Source organism: Urocitellus parryii, chromosome 1 (assembly GCF_045843805.1).
Source record: "Urocitellus parryii isolate mUroPar1 chromosome 1, mUroPar1.hap1, whole genome shotgun sequence".
NCBI lineage: Eukaryota > Metazoa > Chordata > Mammalia > Rodentia > Sciuridae > Urocitellus > Urocitellus parryii.
The window spans coordinates 190,014,283-190,034,787 of record NC_135531.1 but is presented as its reverse complement, the minus strand read 5'-3'; positions in this window follow the sequence as shown (position 1 = coordinate 190,034,787).

Here is a 20,505-nt window from a genome sequence, read left to right as displayed (position 1 = left end):
ACAGTCCTCATTAGTGAAGCCAGAATTAGACAGGCAGTCAGTATAGACAGGTAAATCAAGTCAAGTTGGATCAAGGAGGCCAGTTTTGAGTGAGTCTGGGGAGTTGGAGACTGTCCCCTGAGGGATTCAAAGGTTAATTCCTTCAGAGCCCTTCCTCCACCCTTATCCAGAACCTGCCCCTGCTCCAACCTGTTGCCAAGGTAACCTCTCCCAGGAATTACCCTTCCTTACAGGGAGCTATGAGGGTGTTAATGTGTCCTTGGCTGCAGCATCCTGCCCTTCCCCCTTCAGCCCACCTGTTTCCCACATTTTGGCCTCCCACTGAACATTTCTTAGGCCTAGTCACACACACAGGAAGGACAGAGATAAGGGGAAGAGAGCAGAACAAAGGAAGCCTAGGACATATAAAAAGAGCAGAACACCTCGCTTCTTGAGATACCAGGATACCAGCTATGGCCCCCTTCCCCCTCCCAGGAGAAGTCTATGTTACCGTTTTTTTAAATAAACCCTGCTTTATATGCTTCTCTAATGTTCAGACTTCAACATGTGGGGAAGCAGGACTCGTCACAGATAACCAGGGATGTCATTAGGACTGGCCACCTCATTCCAGCCCTCACCTGTTCTAGGTTGGGGTTGGCTGTTGCTGGCTCCCAAATCTCCTTCAGCCCTGGTTGAGTTCCATAATCCTCCCTATAACCATGAAGAGCCCCTATAGACTCTCCACCAAACCCTTGGAGGATGATGTTTTAGTCAAGCTTTTTTTTCAGTACTGTGAAAAGAAGACCTGACAAGAACAATTTGAGAGGAGAAAAAGTTTATTTGGCACTCAGAGTTTCAGAGGTCTTAGTCCAGAGAAAGCTGACACTATTGCTGTGGCCCTGAGGTCGGTCAGAACAAGAAGATAAAAGAGTATGGGGGAGGAAAACAGCTTAGAATATTCAAGAAGCAGAGAGAGAGAGAGAAAGCTCCACTCACCAGGAACAAAACATCAACCCTACCTGCCTATAGTTACTATCCAGTTAATTCGATAAAGTGGATCAATAAATTAGGGTAAGATTCTCATAACCCCGTCATTTCACCTTTAAACTTTTCTTGTATTGTTTCATGCATGAGCCTCTGGGGTTACCTCATATCTACACCATAATAGGTGGCATTTACTTCTTGCCAGAACTCTTTTTTCTAGAATAAGTAGAATAATGGGGGGGGGGGAGAGGTGGTATTAGTGGTGTTGGTTATAAATGAAAAAAAAAAAATTTGCCACATCTTGACTTGTTGAAGTAAGATTATGAGAAGTCTTAAGATCCTCTTTGCTTTTGAATTCATATGAAAAATTTCATAATAAAATTCCACTATTTTTTCCACAATAAAATTTTAAACCAAAGATTTTCCTCAGAATGAGTGATGGCTCATGACTAGGCCCTTGTTACAGCTTCAGTGTCCTCTGTTAAGCAGCCATAGGTGCTGTAGAGCAGAGAGAGCATCTTACATAATAATTTAAGGTTTTGTTAGAAGGCACTAGCAGGTAATTTAGCAACAGCAAATATACCACCAGCAACATATGCTGCTTATAAATAAAATACTTCACTCCTGAAAGGTTCTAATATTTTCTTTGAAATCAAAACACAGTTTTTAGAAATCTGAAGATTTTTTTTTTTCTAGAGAAGATTGTTGGGAATAATAATCAGGGTCTTTCCTTGTTGGGAAATGGGGAGAAGAGCTGAGATCTTTATTTTTTTTATCACAATCTCTAATGACTGCAAATTAATCTGATCAGCAGAGAAATCTACCTGACGACATATTTCTTTCTTATTTTGCTTTGAAGCAAATTTAATAACTGTACGGGCCTAGTTCACACAAAGAAAGTAAATTGAGGCTCTGATTCTCATGGATGGGTACCCAAGGCCACCAGGGAGGTTGTGACCAGGTGACAAGACTACAACATCTTGACATTGCCACTTGTGTGTCAATGCATCCTCTTACTCTGGGGCCCTTTGGAGGAACCTCTGAATGTTTAACGCAGTTTAATTGATTGGCAAATTATTTTTTAAAAAGTGAACAGGAGGATTGCAGGTAGAAACTTTCCAAGGGTCGTGGATTCTTTAGTTTTGAGGATGGGGCCTCAGCCGTGCCTAGATTCCCCACCCCCACTCCCTACTGGTATGAAGTATTGGATTGCTCTAACTGTGAGTGGCTGTGACCCCAAAACAGAGCTTGGGAAGACTAACATAAAATACAGTTAGGGAGAGGAGCTGATCGGTTGCTCATTCACTACAATGCTGGCTGATTCCACAGCCACACAGGAGCAGAGGGGGTCGCTGCCCTCCCTTCCCTTCCACTGCTCCTGCAAGTACCTCCCAGGGCTCTCATGATTTCCTCTTTCATTCCTTTTTGTTTTCTCCTTTTTGTTTTATTTTCCCTTATTCATTTTTCTTCTTTCACTTTCTTTGCCCCACTTATTGTTTTTTAAATGACAGATAGTGATTGTGCATACTTGTGGGTTAAAATGGAGGTCTTAGAACATTTATGCATTGTATATTGATCGACTCAGGATACTTCTGTTATCCATCATCTCAGATTTTTTTTTTTTTTTCATTTACTTGTGATGAGAACATTCAAAATTCTCTCTTCTGGCTATTTTAAATTATACGATACAATACAGTTGACTATAGTAAACTTCTGTATAATACAACACCAGAACTTGATTGTTAAAAAATGATACACATGCTTATTTCTTCATTTAAAAAAAAAGGCAAGGGTTAGGGGTTTAGCTAACTTCTATAGCACTTGCTAGCATTCATGTGGCTCTGAGTTGGAGCCCCAGCATGGAAAAAAAATAGCCAAGCAAAACAAACATAGCATAAATAGGCAAGGGTAGCCTTTCACACCCTCCCTGGTGCCCTTTTCCAGGAGTGAGGGACCCCACTAGGTGCTGTTTTCCAGGAGTGAGGATCACCACAAGCAAGAATACATCCATTAACATTCACATACATTCATCCTTCTGTGTCAATGATCCACAAGAAGAAATTTAACTTGATAAAAACAATTACTTGATTTGAGGAATAAAGTTTGCATGAATTATTTAAGTAATATATAACACTTTTCATAGATGATCAATAATTTCATGTAAACTTAGGTATATTAATTTCAGATAAGTTTTAGATTTTGTACAAGCAGTCATAAAATTACATTTCCTGTGTTGATGAACCTCAGTAGAAAAAATGGCTACCCACTGGGTTGAGCCAGGGTCCTTGGATGGCCTATCTCTGTTCCACTTGAGAATTTGGTGGGTGGAAGATGAAGTTGGACATGACAGCAAAAAGCATCCATCTTCTAAGAGGACAGTGTCCCTTCTCTCAGTCAGTCCCATCAGAGAAAGAAATTTTGCAGCCAGGGTCAGAAATAGATTCTGAGGCTGAGCTCCACAGTCTAGGCACCTCTGACAGAGACAGAGCCCGGGGTCAAAGGTTGAGTCATGAGTAGTGAATCCTGTCTGTCAACTTCATCTGGTATAGGAAGGCAACTTGCTAAAAAAATTTGTCAGTAGTTTGTATTTTTATTTTATGTAATCTTGATTTTAAGATAGACACCATGGGTCATTCCCACCAATATCAATTGGATATTATAATCCATAGGTGAATTAGAATTTCAGAATATTGGCATTTAGCTCCCTGTCTTTCCCCAAATCATCTTGTAAAATTAAGTAAATATAAATAGAAGGGCTTCAAAATGAAAAAACAAAAACGCATCAGAGGAGCAAGAGTGGGTTCACTTTGAAGGCCCCCTTATCATCTCTTCAGTCCTCCAAACTCAGGGCTCCAGAGTGAGTCAAGAAACCTCATTTTTAGGGAGATAGGTTTGACATCTAGAATATGTCCCACCTGCATTAGGGCCACTTGTCCACATTCCATTTGGAGACTTGGTGAAAGGAAGACCCATTGCCTTCTCAAAATGGGAGTGTACCAGAGAGACGAGGTGCCCAGGAGCCTGGTAGATTTGGTAAGCCCAACATCCACAGAGGCTGTCACAGTCAGAGACAGGGCCAGAGAGTCAGAGTGAGATGATAACAGGGTCAAGAGTCCCTGGAGCAAATTGAAGGTATGGCTCAGGGGATGGCCCCTGCACTGACTTTAAGAGTCATCTAGCAACTGGTCCAGAAGACAGAGCACTGCTGGAGCACAGGAGGGGGGGGGGGGTGTTTCCATTCAGTTGTATTCTAGGAGGATAAGAGCAGCATTAGACAGAAATGGTGGGCAGGAGTGCTCCACATGGTTCAGTTTCCCTGGCCTCCTTTATCCATCAGAAAAGCACTGAACAGTGCCCAAAGTCAAGTGGCAGTGGGACTGAGGGCTACAGAAGGTCACACCTCAAGGACCTCTGGCCTCCCTGCTGCTCTGGAGGAGAGCCTGGCAGGCTCAGGCTCTCTGCTGTCCATCTTGTTCTGGGCAGTCACTATGGTGGGGGTCACAAACATGAGCTGTTGCAAACAATGAACTCAGAGATTCAGACTATGAACGTTTGTTTCTCACTTAAATAGAGCTGGTAAGGGTGGTGGGCAGGGACGGGAGGCTTCACTTTCCCCAGTGTCTTGGGACTAGGCTGACAGAAGCTCTGCTCTCTTTTCTCTTAGCTGTGGCTTTCAAGGTCACCCTGTGTGTTTGGTACAGGCCAAGGGGAGAGAATGGAGGATGATACAAGAAGTTTCTACAGACCAAGGCTTCAAGTGACATGGCTTCTTCCCCCTATTTCAAGGCCTGTGGTCACACCCAATGGCTAAGGGACCTGGGAAGGAAGTAGGATGGACATGGATTTGGAGGTTGTCACCTGTTCCTGCCACATTCATTGTCTGCAGCCTTTAATTCTAATTCAAACACAGAGCCACCTTAGAGGGGTCATTAATCTAATCAATTTATTTCAGCTTTTCTCATCCACTGTCTACATCCGTACCGGAGGGGACAAAGCCTGCTGTCCTGCAGGACATATCTGATCTGCACAGTGATTTTACTTAGCTATGCAGAGCAAAACATATATTTGTACAACATGAAAGCAACTTTGTTTTTTTTACACAATTGAGAAGTCAGAGGTTTCAAAGGGATTGTGGATTTCCTACATGGTAAGTCCCTGAAGAATGTGGCCCATAAGTTGTGCCTCCCATACTGCAGCATTCTACCACATAGTGGACAGGCTACCTCCTGCTAGCTCTCCGCTCCTTCGCCACAGTCCCTACAGATCCCTGTTGTCCCCAGAAAGAGCATACTCACACAAACTACCTGTGGCCACGTGATGATGCCCTTCAGCCCAGTCTACTGCACTCCAGGTACTTAGGGTAGGAGGGCTCCGCCCAGGGCTTTATAAGACATCTTGAGTTTACTGATATTGGTGTTGTGTTTTGAAGCCCATTGTGTATAGAATAGTGGTGGTCAGGGTTGGGGGGAGGGTCTGTTCATAAATGCCAAAACACAGGGGAGATCCTAATTTCAGATCTGCACTGTAGAAATCTCATTGTTTTTAATGTTGACCGAGGGATGTTCAGGGTTCAAAATGGAAAAGTGTCATGGGAAATTCCTAATATAAAACAAGGAGCACTTGTTTCTCAGCCTTCTGAATGGAGTATGAAAGGAGATCCCATTTGATCAGGATCAGGAAGCCCAGGTCACCAGGTCTATGTCGTGCAGTGCTTACCTCTTCCAGAATCGAAAGAGCAAATGGCATCTTCTTGTTGTCTGGAAGTTTCTATCTGATCTGGAGCCCGGGGGACAGACTTAGAAGCCATCATCACCAAATGAGCTCCTGAGTGGAGTTTAATGTTTTCCAATGGATCGCACACACTCGAGCAGTAATTAATGATTTGATTCATTGTGCTTCAGGGAGCCACTGTCCAACAAAATAATCCAAGTAATTTAAATCTGCAATAAAGTATGAGTGCGACAACATTTCATGGCTGCACACAGCAATGATTTGCTGGAGAGGGGGGAAAAAAAAGCAAGCGTTTTTATTAGAGCCACATCCAAATAATCCATAGGCAAGCAATATTGAGTTCACGAGTGATTTGATTACATTCTTCCACAATAGTCCTCGAAGGCAGAGTCAAGTCCAAATGCATTTCGGTGAACGTGCATAATACCAAAGGTTCAGTAAACCAACACATTTCATCAAAATTACTCTGTGCGTGTCTGAGATAGAAAATGTTTTCAGAATGTTAACCGCCTTTTTATTCAGAATAAATTTCCTACACTATTAGCATCTGGCATCTGCAACTGATACCAGCTCCAATGCATTCCCCTGTGGAGTTAGGATCTTTCTCTATGAGCCCCTCTCTCTCAGGGTCTCCGTCTAATGACATTGGTGTACAAGCCTTCCTGTCCTTCATATGCCCAAGGAGGAACTGAGCACTCCTCCGCCAGGAAAATCCCTGAGCTTCAGGAGCGTCCAGGCAACAGGAGAAGCAGACACACAGTGAAATGAGCAAATTCAGTGGAGAGAGGGAGGGCGCCATGGGTGCAGTGCTACCAGGAGGAAGAGAGGCCTGAGAGATTAGCTAGGAACAGGGTAGGGAGGGAAGGACAAATACTTCAGGTGGCACCCAGTGGGGCATATTGATGTAAAGTACACACATTTCTTTAATAGATCACTGACCTCTGATGGACTGCAATGAAATCCCTAAATCAACAATGCATTAGAGATTCAATGAGCCTTCAAGGCAGGGGATACCTAGTGTGGACTGGAGGCCTGCCTGCTTTATTTACTCTACGAATTTCTGTTTATCGAATGGCTTCTTTGTTGCAGGCCCTGTTCTAGGTGGTAGGATAGAGGTGAGAACAGTAGACAGGAGGAATGGGTGCTGGTGTTCTGTTGTACACAACAGTGAGGACAGTTAACGAGAAGGTATTGTGGATTCCAAAGTAGTTAGAAGAGAGAATCCCTATTGAATGCTTTCACTACAAAGAAACGATCAACATTGGAAGTGACAGACATGGTGATTATGTTGTGGGGCAGGTAGCTCAGAAAACACAGCAAGTCCCAGTTTTGTTCAAAGTGAAGAGTCTTATTTAGCCGGCCAGCCGGTGACTGTTCCCCACAAGACCCGTAACTGTCTCTGCAAGAAACAGCCCTGAGCCAGAGCATTTTAGGCTATTTAAAGGCAAAACCCACAAAAACCACATCTGGGTTGACATAGCTACAAGCAAGTAGGTACAGAAGCTGAATTGGGCAGTTAGCCAGACAATGCAATGGGGACATAGGTATTTCCTGCGGGACTTTCCGGGTTGACATAGCAGCAGGCAAGCAGAAGGGAAGCGGGTCAAAATGACCCTAGTGCAGTACAAGTTAGAGAATGGTTACTAATGTCTAGACAACCAGTCTCTGACAAGGTATATTGTCCAAGAAAAATGGAAACCAAAGAGAATAATTTTACATCTTATAAGAATTGCTAATTTGTCGGGGCTGGGATTGTGGCTCAGAGCACTTGCCTCACACATGTGAGGCCCTGGGTTTGATCCTCAGTACCAATAAAAATAAATAAATAATGATATTGTGTCCATCTTTAAATTTTTTTTTTAAAAAAGAATTGGTAATTTGTGTTGCCAAGTATGTTATGCTATGTAACTATTAATGGGTACAGAGGCGGGGCTTTCCCGTGGGAGAAGCATTTCTTACACCATATGGAGTCTCAGGGTAAAATGGAGTCTGTTTGATCATTGCCTGTGTAGCCTGGCTCCTAACAATTACACTGACTTGATTATTACAGAGGTAATATACTGTATGAGCCAAACACTGTTCAAAGGGATTCACATGAATGATCTCACTCAACCCCCTGGAGATCATAACTCCCACTTCTCACTGGCCTCGTGGTGACTCCAGGTCCATGTCCTCACTTGCTGGGCTTCAGCTTCCTCACCAACTAACGAACCCTTTCATGGGGTTTTAGTGAAGTGAGCAGAGTGTCCAGTTCAGTTGTTCAATAAACAGAAGTTATCCATATACTCTTATCCTATACCTAAAAACATAGGCAACCCAAATATTCAGTATCCCTCTCTCCCTCTCTTTCATTAAATTGAGCACCTAATATGTGACAGATGCTACCCTCTGCATTTTTCGAGTTCCACACCTCCACCCTCTGAGAAATGTTCTATGATCCACTTTTACAGATGTTTTATGAGTCATTGGCTTCCTTTGGCACCAACCCTATCAAAGCCACTAAGGATATTTCTGTTTAAAATGCAGTAGCTAACAATAGATTCTAAATAGTGAGCAAAACTGTAGAGTTGGCACCTAGAGGGAAACCCTTGGAAATCATGTAAAACTGCCCTATTTCAGCCCAGAAACTGGGGATGGGATAAAGTAGACTCAGAGAAAAAGAAGAAGAAGATTAAAAAAACCAGCAGCCACATGACACACACATGCAGCACCACGGGCCTCAGAGAGGGAAAAGTAGCCAAGGGCTTGGTTCTGCGTGTCTGACAATGCATTAGCTACTTCAGCGCATCTTGAACTCTGCAAAATCAAACTATGGGGAAACCACAGCAAAACTGCCTTAAGATGCAGCCTTGATACTTTTGAGGTAAGTACCTTTTGACAAACTGGGAAACAAAGACTCAGAGATTAAACAGCTAATAAGGCAAGAATAATATTTTAAATTCAACTCAGCACTGACGGCATAGTAAACCCCTGAGACATGCTTGTGTGTTTCATCCAACATTGTCGGGAAAAAATACCTGAATTCAGAGAAAAAAAAAAAATGTGCTCCTCTGTTGACACACAGCAACAGGAGCCTGGTCACCTTCTCAGACACAGTGAAAATGAGAGAGCCTACAAAGGGACATGGTGGGGCATACCAGGCCCTTTGCTGCATCTCTGTTAGAATTCAAGGGAGAAAAAGATTTGCATTGGGAGGGGCCATATTCCTCCAAAGCCATTTGACAGTGACTGTCATCATCTCTCCCAAGCCCCTGTCTGAATTCAGAGAGCAGATTGACAGGACACTCAGGCAGGGCAATGCACGGGTGTCAGCTCCAAACAGTCACCGGCAGAGACAGATGTGAGCAGAGACAGATGTGATCCTGGAGGTCACACCCTGGGTAGAATTTTGGCTGAATAACCTTCAGGGAGCATCTAATGCTGACAGATGTGAGCTCACAAACCATGAGGAGCCTTAGGAAGTTCTTCCCAATCTCTGTAGCTCACTCCAAAAACTTCGGGATCATTCTTGATCCTGCTCTTCCATTCATTCCCACTATTCAATCAAGACCATGGTCTTTACCTCCCCAGTAGAGGTAGGTATGGGACCTAGATGACAGCCCGTGGATACCATGTGGGACCCCCACATCCCAGACCGGGAATGAGAATTTCTATTCACTGGCAAGGTAGGATCATAGAAGCACAAGGGTCAGCAGCCATGAGACACACAAGGACACAGCCCTGGTAGAGCAGAAGTGGGTTTGCTTCTCCAAAGTGTAGTCTGGGCCCAACCAGTTTCCACATCCCAACCACCCACTGTACCTCCAGGCCACACAGAGTTGAGCCTCCCGCTGCTATGTTGCCCTCTGCAGGGTACCCTTCCCCCAGAAGTCAGAGTTGGGTTTTTCAAAGTTAAACCACAGCTTCCCCTGCTCAGTATTTTGAGGGAGAACTTCACCTCCCACATTGAATAAAATTTCAACTTTTTAACCACGTCCAACATGCTCAGGCCCTGCTGACCACTGTGGTTCAATTTCTGTGGCTGCCTCCTTTCCTCACTGCCTGCAGGTTCCCAGGACTCCTCCAGGGTCCCCTGTTCCTCCCTACAGATGCATAAGATCCTCAAGGATCTACTTAAATGCCCCTCCTCCTGGAGGAAGATTTTCTCTGACCTTCAGGTCCACACGGTCCCTTTCCGTGTACCTGCATTGTATTTGCTTCATAGAACTTATAGATGCTATTAGCTTATCACTGGTGTTTCCCACATATCAGTTTCTAGATGACAATTCTCATCAAGGTAGGGATTAGCACTTGCTGAATGGATGGGAAAATGTGGAGATTTAGGTATTATGTCCTCAGCAAGGGGAAACAGTACCATATTGGGAGAAGGGGGCCAAGATCTGTGTGGTAGGCAGGTTAATCGGCAGTGTCACATAACTACAGGGTGTTCTGTGCCACTGTGCCTTCTAGGACGGCCCCCAGCCATTGCATACAGGGTGGGCCTGGTGAATGCCTGTTCTTCTTCCAAGATCAGTGTTGATCCCCATCTGTCCTGACTTCCACATAAAGTACAGGACACCCGCTCACTGCCCTGCACTCATAACACACAGCCTTACCTTACACCGAACCTGTTCCAGGGCAAAGTCCTCAGCCCAGCTCATGGAGGCTCTCTGAGGAAGGAGAATGCATGCTCAGCATTAGCACAGATGGGGTACAGAGCAGGCACTGGAGACTATGTGCTGTGATCCCAAATCAAGCCAGAGACTTGTGAAATCAGCATCAAGCCAGTCCAGATCAGAGACTGTTTTGCTGTTCCTGGTTCTTTGGAACTCCTAGTCTCCTCAACCTGTAAATGGTGAGCATGCCTGAGTTTGGTCCTCAGCCTCATCCTCTTCTCTCTTACAGTCATCTCCTAAGCAATCTCTTCTCCGCATGGATAATGCCCAAACTTCACCTGAGCTCCTGACTGAGCCCAATGTCTGTCTGATGTTTATTTGAGAGACCAATTTCACCTGCCCAGACCTGAGATCCCAATATCTTGAACCTCCTTGGCCTCCTCTCTTTTTTTTTTTGGACCATGGATTGAACCCAGTGCACTTCCACTGAGTCACATCCCCATCCTTTTAAAATTTTTTTCTTGTGAGACAGGGGCTCACTAAAGTTGCTTAGGGCCCTGCTCGGTTGGTGAGGTTTGCATTCCTCTTGTCCTCTTGGAACACCTGTTCATTCCACAGTCACTGTGTTGCAAACCCTGACAGCTGGCTTCTATTTGGAGACCTTCTTCATGTCATCATGGCCATCACCTGGCTCATGTCATCATCGTCCCAGCCTGGCCCGCCCACTTTCCTCACTCTTGTGGAGGTGGTCTACTTCTTGCACTGTTCGCTTTCCACACAATTCCAAGAATAGAGTCAGTGGGGTCTTCTGAAGTTCCTTCTACTCAAAACCTTCACAAATCTTCTCACTTTACTCAGAGAAATTGCAAATTAGGGACTTCAAAGGCTGTGTGGCCTTGGCTCAGGGCCTTCTTTCCCTCACTCTGGCTCTAGCCAGCCTCCCGGCCCTTGCTGTGGCCTTGCTTGGACTCCCTTTCCATGGCTACTCCACCCCACTCATTCTCTCCAACCTCCCCTTATCATGAGGTCCTCTCTGTGAACCCCCTTTGACTACAGAAGGCCCTAGTGATGCTTGGAGAAACAGTCTGGCTTCTTCAGAGGGGTAAACCTAGAAATATCTTATGACCTATTGATTCCACTCTTACTATAGCCATGAGAATGAAAGCCTGTTCACACAAAACTTGTCCACAAGTGTTCTTGGCAGTACTATCCTTAAAAACCAGAAAGTGAAAACAAGCTGAGTTACCTTCAACTGATGAATTTATAAATAAAGTGCAGGACAGCCAAACAATAGAATATTATTGACAATAAAATGAAATGAAGTACCAGCACACATTAAACCATGAATGGACACTGAAAACATCATGCTAAGTGAAAGCACTCACTAATGTCTTAATATTATAGGATTCCATTCATTTTTCAGTTCCCATTCGGAAAATCTATAGGGTCAGGAAATGGATTAGTGATTGCTTATATCAAAGAAGCGGGGTGGGCAGGAAGGGGCTGATAGCTAAGAAGTACAAGGGTTCTTTCTGAAGTGATGAAATGTTCTAAAATTCATTATGTTATGATTTCCCAATTCTGAATATTTTGATAACCATTGAATTGTACATTTCAAATGAATGAGTTATGTATTATGTTTCCATAAATCTTTGATCAAAAAAAAAAAAAGCCCAGTTACTACTCACCCTTTCCTTTCTTTCTCTTGGTCAAGCTTAATGACACTGGCCTGTGACACAGGTATTGCTTATTGTTTCTGCATAAGAATAGGGCTGGGGGGGTGGAGCTGGGGTTGTGGCTCAGCCATAGAGCACTCGCTTAGCACATGCAAGGCCCTGGGTTCGATCCTCAGCACCACAGAAAAATAAATAAACAAAATAAAGGTATTGTGTAAAACTAAAAAATATTTTTTTAAAAAAAAGAGAGAGAGGAAAAAAAACTTAATATTTATTTTTTAGTTTTCGGTGGACACAACATCTTCATTTTATTTGTATGTGTTGCTGAGGATCGAACCCAGCGCCCTGTGCAGGCCAGGTGAGCATGTTACTGCTTGAGCCACATCCCCAGCCCCTAAAAAATAAATATTAAAAAAAGAATAGGGCTTGGTTTTACTTGGACATAGCCAGTGCTTCTGTTGTATCCAGAGCACAGGAAATGGGCTTGACTGTGGAATGAACAGGTGTCCTAAGCTCCAAGCTATCCATTCTCAAGCTTCAGTTCTCTGAGTTGAACCCCATAAATGCTTCACGTATTAGAACTCAAGTCAACACACATGATTCAGATCTTGTCCCAAGAGGAGCACAGTTGGCCTAATGTAGATAGATCATATTCTATTTTCAAATGGCTTTATCTCATCCCAGTGTCCCCAATGGCCTGAGTGGCTCCTCTTCCCTGGGCTAGACCTGTCCTTGAGGCAGAACAGTAGGCAAGTGCAGGAAGATGCTAACCTGGAGATGTCCATGTAGGGAACTCTAGGATTTAATTCTCTACCCATTAGAGGAATAGTTTTATATAGTCTCCATTCACATTTTTCAAAATTTGTATTTGTATTGTGAACCCACAATAGACAACTTTGTATTGAATGCTGTAAATACGAAAATGAGCAAGAAGCAGTTATGTTTCCAAGGACTTCCTGATTCATGCAGAGTGTGGTAGAAAATCTTCAGGAAGCCATGTGAGAAAAAGCTGTTAGAGGTACTAGAGGGTATGCTGGAGCACAGAGCTCAAAGCCGGAGGTGGTATAATTAGGGTGGGAGCTAGTCAGAGACCTCCCCTAGAAGAGTAGGGCATCCTAAAGCTAAGCTCCATCACAGGCATGTGAAGGAAATAGGTGGACCACCAGGAGGGCCAGGGTGTGGTGGGCTGAGGGGAATGGTAATGAATGATTCAACAGGGGGCTGTTGATAGACACAGCACGAGTCTGGGATGCCTTTCATCTCAGGTGTAGTTTCTCATGGGAACATCCATAGGGGAAAAAAGTAATTAAATCTTCATTAGGCTTTGGCTTCAGACACACAACCCTTCTACAAAGTTTGATCCCTGACTAACTGAAGCAATAACATGTTGAGGTGCTTTCTGATACTCAGTTCTCAAGTCACTTCTGTATAAGTCTACACAGTTCCCCACACCCTGGCCACTCATCTTCTGTCTCCCCAAATTCTAAGCTTCCCTCCTGTTTCTTCTTCTTTTCTCTTCTGTAGGAAAAAAAAGTCACATTTCTCATCTCTTACATCGTTTGAATCCTTCTGGAGTTGGACCTGCAATCTTGAGGACTCTGCCATGTACAGAGTGTGCAAGTTCTAAACCTGGTCAAGTCTGAAACTCCAGAAGATGATGTGTCCCTGAGAACTTGTCTTAGTGAAATCAAATTTTTGTAAATCAGAGACTCTGCCCATGTTGCCATGAGCTCTTTACCTCTATAAATCTGACCCCAGGAGCTGTGTCCTAACCACGTTGTCCTGTGGGGACTCAGACCCAGGAAACAGATTTAGGGTCCCAACAGGTGCAAGAAGGTGCAAAACACAGTGAGGATAGTAGATAGGCTTTATTCAGAGGTGGTAACAACCCCCCACCTCCAGCTTCAGCTTTAGCCACAGTCCCTTCACTTTTAGTCACCTAACACCCCCATTTCTTTTCCAGAGGTCCTTTTTATATGCACGCCAAACAAATAAGGCACACTGCCACCAGGTTACATAAGGGGGAACATGCTCAAAAGTTAATGTTTATGGCCTTTAATGTTGAGTCAGTGCTTCTGGCCTTGACTAACCATGGCCAGTTCCCAGCCCTGGCTACACACTAAAAACTCTCACTGGAAGTTTTGGTGAGGGACCCTGACTATAGCCATTTGGGAATTTCCCCAACACAGGTCCAGTGTTTTATGTAAATGTGTTTAATCTGTGCTCAGGTAAGTCTGTCTTAATTGATGCTGAGGCAATCAAGAGGACAGTTAAGCCACCCCAAGCCTTCAGTGGGGTTGGGTTGATCCTATAGATGATATTTCTTTTAAGTTAGCAATACACCAGCATTAACTATCAGAGAAAGAAACAGAAGATGTGGGTGGGTAGGCTCTGGAGCTACCTCTCAGGGGATCCATAAAGGTTTAGGTTCAACCATTTGGGTTGGGGGCAGATGATTAGTAGTAATCTTTTGCTTCAATAAGAAGATACTAAACTCCAAAGAATTTCCTTACTTCCATTTAGGAAGAGTCTGAGCATGTTGACGGATCCTCTGTGTCTGTAGCATGTGGGTTGGTCTAACATTTTTAATATTTCCTTGTAAGTGATTTCTATGAACAAAATTAACCCAAATCATTAACATTTTATTGGTAAATAATATAAAATTTCTTTCTAATAGTATGGTTACAATTTTGAATTCCCATTGTCAATGACCATAGTGTTAATATTGAAGTCCCCTGATCTATATCAAATATAATTACTTTTTGGTAAATAAAAAGTATTGCTCAGGTTATTGTTTTAATCAAGTTTTTTTTTTCTAATGCTCTACCACTGAGGTGTCATCCAAGTTCTGTTTCTTAATATTCTATGATTAAACTCTCATGTTTGTGTGATATTACAATATCTATTGTTTTCTTTCTTAGGTTTTTATTAGTTTTTTATGATTAGACCTAATAGTGTAGTTTAGTGTGACATATTCATATAGGCACATCACATTATTTGCTGCATTTTATTCCCTAGTACTTTCCTTTTGCCTGCCCTGTTCCTTCATCCTGTACTCTACTGATCTTCCATATGTATGTATATGTATGTGTGTGTGTGTATATATATATATATATATATATATATATATATTATATATATTAATATATATATACACATATATATGTAATGTAATATATATGTGAATTACAATTATACCTAGAGGTGCTATTCATTGTAATATATTTGTACATCCATATAGCATAATTTGAACAATTTTATTTCCCAGTACTTCATCTTTTGTTCCCTTCCTCCCTCCCTTTTGTTCCCCTTTTCTATTCTGTTGATCTCGTCTCTAATTTCATGACATAGAATAGTCTGTCATTTAAAGAGAGCTCTACTTACAGGGCTGGAATCCAGCACTTTTCTCTAGCCTTGTGAAAAGTCAGTCCAGGAAGGTTCCCAGCCATTTAGCCTAAACCACTGGAGACCATTTCTAAGATGAAGCATTTGATACTACCACTGTTTGACCATTTTGACCTATAAAACCAACAACTTTATATGGTTCAACCTAATATTTAAGACTGGAAATAAAACCAGAGTGGAATAGTAATCAGTATAGCCTGAATGTGAGCCTTTATTATTGCTTGTGATGTTCTTGGAACTAAACCACACATAAATTGTAACAGCATTAAGTCCTACTCTAAAAACTCTGTAGCATTCATTATCACATCAAGAACTATTAACCCATTAAGTCCCAAGATTTCAACTCTAAAAAATTCAACAAAATTGACATGGATATTATATCTAAGATTTTTTAATTGATTTTTTTAAAAAAATGACAGCGGAATGCATTACACATTCTTATTACACATATACAGCACACTTTTCGTATCTCTGCCTATATATAAAGTATGTTGACACCAATTCGTGTCTTCATACAAGAACTTTGGATAATGATGTCTATCACCTTCCACCATCCTTGCTAACCTTCTGCCCGCTCCCTTTCCGTCCCACCCCTCTTCTCTATCTAGAATTTATCTATTCCTCCTATGCTCCCCCTCCCTACTTCACTATGAGTCAGCCTCCTTATATCAGAGAAAACATTTGACATTTGTTTTTTGGGATTGGCTAACTTCACTTAGCATTATATTCTCCAACACCATCCATTTACCTGCAAATGCCATGATTTTATTCTCTTTTATTGCTGAGTAAAATTCCATTTTGTATATATTCCACATTGTTTTTATCCATTCATCCACTGAATGGTATCTAGGTTGGCTCCATAGTTTAGCTATTGTGAATTGTGCTGCTATAAACATTGATGTGGCTGTATCCCTGTAGTATGCTATTTCTAAAACCTTTGGGTATAGATCAAAGAGAGGGATAGCTGGGTCAAATGGTGGTTCTATTCCCAGATTTCCAAGAAATCCCCATATTGCTTTCCATATTGACTGCACCAATTTGCAGTCCCACCAGCAATGTATGAGTGTACCTTTTTCCCCACATCCTCTCCAACACTTATTGTTGTTTGACTCCATAACAGCTGCATCTGTTCCATATCTGTCTGGGACAGTAGAACAAAATTGGTTAATGTGCTACATCAACAAGAAGATATTTCCATCAAGGCCTGCAGGTAGAGAACGTGTGCTAGGCTTATGTATCCACATATTGCTAGAGCCAAGCACTGCCAGGCACTATCACCCTATTGAGTTATGGGATGATGTGGAATAAATGTATGAAGCTTGGGTATTCAGGTCCTCAATAAATGGCCATTCACTGACTCAGTTGTTTAGTGAAAGTTGTTCAGTAAGAATTCACAATCTATTTATATAGTAGACACTATATAAATAGGCACAGAGTTGGTGTTTAAACAATATTGGATGGTTAGTTAATGATTGATAGAAGGAATGCTACAAATAAAGAATTAACAGTGGTTTGCATCTTAAAAGTGATATAATATGTATGATCTCAAGCATACCATTAACCAGGAGTTTGAAATTTAGGCAAATTTCCTGATCTTGCTAAACTTCATATTTCTCAGCTCTTAATGGAGAAATAAAAATGCAATTTTAGTCAGTTTCTTCCTCTGGTTTGGATATGTTTTGATTGTGTCCCCCAAAGAGTCATGTGTTGATATCTTGATCCCAGTATGGTAGTGTTAAGTAGGGGAGCTTTTAACAGGTGGGGTACAGTGAAAAATAATTGTATCTTCAGGCCTTCACCCTCATGAATGGACTCATGCTCTCCCAGAGGGGAGTGAGAGTTGATTGTTACAGAAGAATGAGCATGGCCCTTTTCTGGTCTCTTGCTTCTTTGTTTATATGCGTGGACTTATGCACATGGCTAGTTCAACTTCTTCTTCTCCACCACAATGTGATGTCATGGGTATCAAACTCTTGCACCATGTCATTTGGACTTCCCAGCCACCAGAATTATGAGCCTCAAATAAACCTTTTTTATTTATAAAGTATCAAGACTCTAGGGTTTTTTTTTTTGTTGCTGTTGTTGTTATAGCAACATGAAACAGACTAAGACATTCTTCAATCCTAAATTCTTCCAAGTAGTATTTCTAACAGAAGAGAACCAACAAAACCAGGTCACTGCTCTCCACTCAAGTGTGATACTCAACCCCAAGTGATGCCGGATGAACAGTGGACAAATGAGATCCTTGTCTACCCCTCAAGCTGTTCCTGTATGGCTCTGTATTTTGACCCCATTGTGGAGCCTCCAGGCTGGAAGACAAGGATGAAGTCCCATGTCACTGGAGTCATCATAAAAGTCCCATCATGGAGACCACAGGTAGGATCCTCAAAAAACTGATTGCTGAGACTTTCCAACTGCAGTTCCTTTGCACTTGCTTTTTCTGATGTCCTTCTGAGATCTTGGTCCACAGTACATCCCTGAATGCTTCTTTCCTGGTAGCATCCTGAATGGGGTATTTCAAAATCTCTGAAGTCTGGCCTCCTTTTGCCGAAGCAACTCAACCACTGGAAACACCTTCTTGTTCCCCCACCAAATGGCATGCAAATATCCCAGAAGCACCTGGGATATCCCTGTGCCCTAGTCTATTCTCATTGGATGCTCAGTAAACTCACCCACCTTCACACTTCTCCTAGCAAGAAACACCCACATGTGCCATCCCTCCAGGACACATAGATCAGGTGCTACCACCCTGTGATCTACATTCCAATTCATTCTTATAAACTTGAAAAATCTATATAAAACCAAGTCTTGCTTAGGCTCCATGGGAAGCCCCTGCTATGGTAACCATGGGGTAGTAGGGAGTCAGGGACTTCTGTGGAAGGAAAGCTGTATGTGTGATCCTCATCCACTCACCCAATCTGAGTCTCAGTTTTCCTCTCTGTGAAATAGATGGAGACTATCACCCTATTGATGTGTGGGATGGTGTGGAATAAGTGTATGAAGCCTGGGTATTCAGGTCCTCAATAAATGGCCATTCAAATGGTCATTGCAAATACCTGACTCAGTTGTTCAGTGAAAGTTGTTCAGTAAGAATTCACAATCAATTTATATAGTAGACTGTGGAAATTAGATGCCTGTTTTGTGTAGGTGAGAGTTTGCAAGGGCTGGAATTTTACTTCTGTCTCCCAATATGTCTCACAATGTCTACCCCCAGGGAAAATATTGGACCAATGATGGTGATGTGAGTGAGAGAGGCTTACAGATCCTTGTCTACTCCATAGGTTCTAAAGTGGCTCTTTATGCCAGAAAGCCACTTTATTTGGTGAGGAAAGAGGAAAAGAGTGGGGGATATGTTAATCAGAATTGCATTGCTGTGATCACACTACCTAACAACAACAACAAAAAAAAAACCAGTGTAAAGGAGGGAAGTTTATTTGGGCTCATGGTTCAGGAGTTTCATTCATGGTGTGCGGACTCCACTGCTCTAGGCTCAAGACAGAGCAGAAGATCATGGCAGAGGAAAACTGTTCCATTTGTGGCAGACAGGAAGGAAGCAGGGAGAGGAGGAATGGGACAAGAGGGTGAACTCTTCCAGGGCATGCCTTCAGTGACCCATCTTCTCCAGCCATTCCCCACCTGCCTACAGTTACCACCCAGTCAGCCCATTCAAGTTAGGATGCACTGATAAGGTTACACATCTCCCTATTCTATCATCTCACCTCTGAACATCTCTGAATTAACACAGGAGCTACTAGGGGATCCTTCATATCCAACCATAACAAAGAGTGCAGAGAGAAATGTGGAACCCAAAGCATTTTAACAAAAAGGACATCAACCTTCAAAGCTGTTTCTGAGCACAGCCCAGGCATTGCAAATACCTGACTTTGAGCAAAGCACAGCAGGAAGATTTTGCATTACCTGGTTCAGGCTCTCCAGGATTGGGAGGGAACTTGTAACCAGCACCAAGGTTCTAGTGCTGTATAGCTGCCTTTCTGGAGGTGTTATATAAGGAAAGATAAGTTGGTACAATTTTTCTGGATATTAAATCAAAAAATGCACCTTAAAAATATTCCTAATAAATCATGACTTTGAAACATTAATTTCACTATTAGGAATCCACATTAAAGAAAAAAAAATCAACAATGCAGGCAGAGGTTGATGTACACAGGTGTCCCTGCAGATCATTTATAATAGTAACATGCCTTAGGTGACCTAAACATCCAACAAGGAGAATTGTTCAATAAACAATGATACAAAATCATAACTAAAAACATTTTATTATCTGGAAGGCTGATTGTTAGGGTCTGTAAACAAGTCAAGACGCCACCTAGCATTTTGCCAGAGGGAGTGGTTTGTGAAGTAACACCAGCGAGCCATTAAGTGTGGAGATTCCTTATTGGTTGACTGCTGTATCTAGTTTATATTAATTAAGATAAGCTGTGTGGAATGTATATAGACTCCTCCTGTCCTACAATAAACAGCTCCCACTCCTGCTATATTGATGTACACAAGTTGCACGTCATCTTGTTGCAGCCGGACTGCAGCAGCTGATATACTATTAGTTAAAAAATAAAAATAAAAGGGCATAAAATTGTTCTTACAGATGACTCCAGATGTGAAGTACATAATGTTTATACTTGAGAAAGATTGGAGGAAAAAATGTAATGTGAGCACTGGTTAACCATGGGGGGTGTGGATAATGGATGTCTTATTGGTTTCTTTTTACTATGGGGATTTTAGATATTTGCTACATTCTTTACTTGTATAATAAAATATAAATTTTCATAAAGAAGAAAACATGAACTTTGTGTGTTGAAATATTAGAAATAGAAAGGGTGTTCCATAAAATTACATTTTAATATTTTATATTTTATAGGCTTTGAATTGTTAATGCCTGACCTAAGAGAGCTAAGATTGAATTCCAAAATAGGCAAAAATAGCTTTTCTGTGTGTCTTGAAAAAGGCTCAGAATGATTAGAACAATTTTTACTTACAGAAGGTCAGATTACTGTCACTGTCTTGGTCACTTGGAGCTGCTATAGAAAAATGCTGTAAACTTGGTGGCTTATAAACAACCGACATTTATTTCTCACAGTTCTGGAAGCTGAAAGTTCGAGATCAGAGTTGGGTTCCCC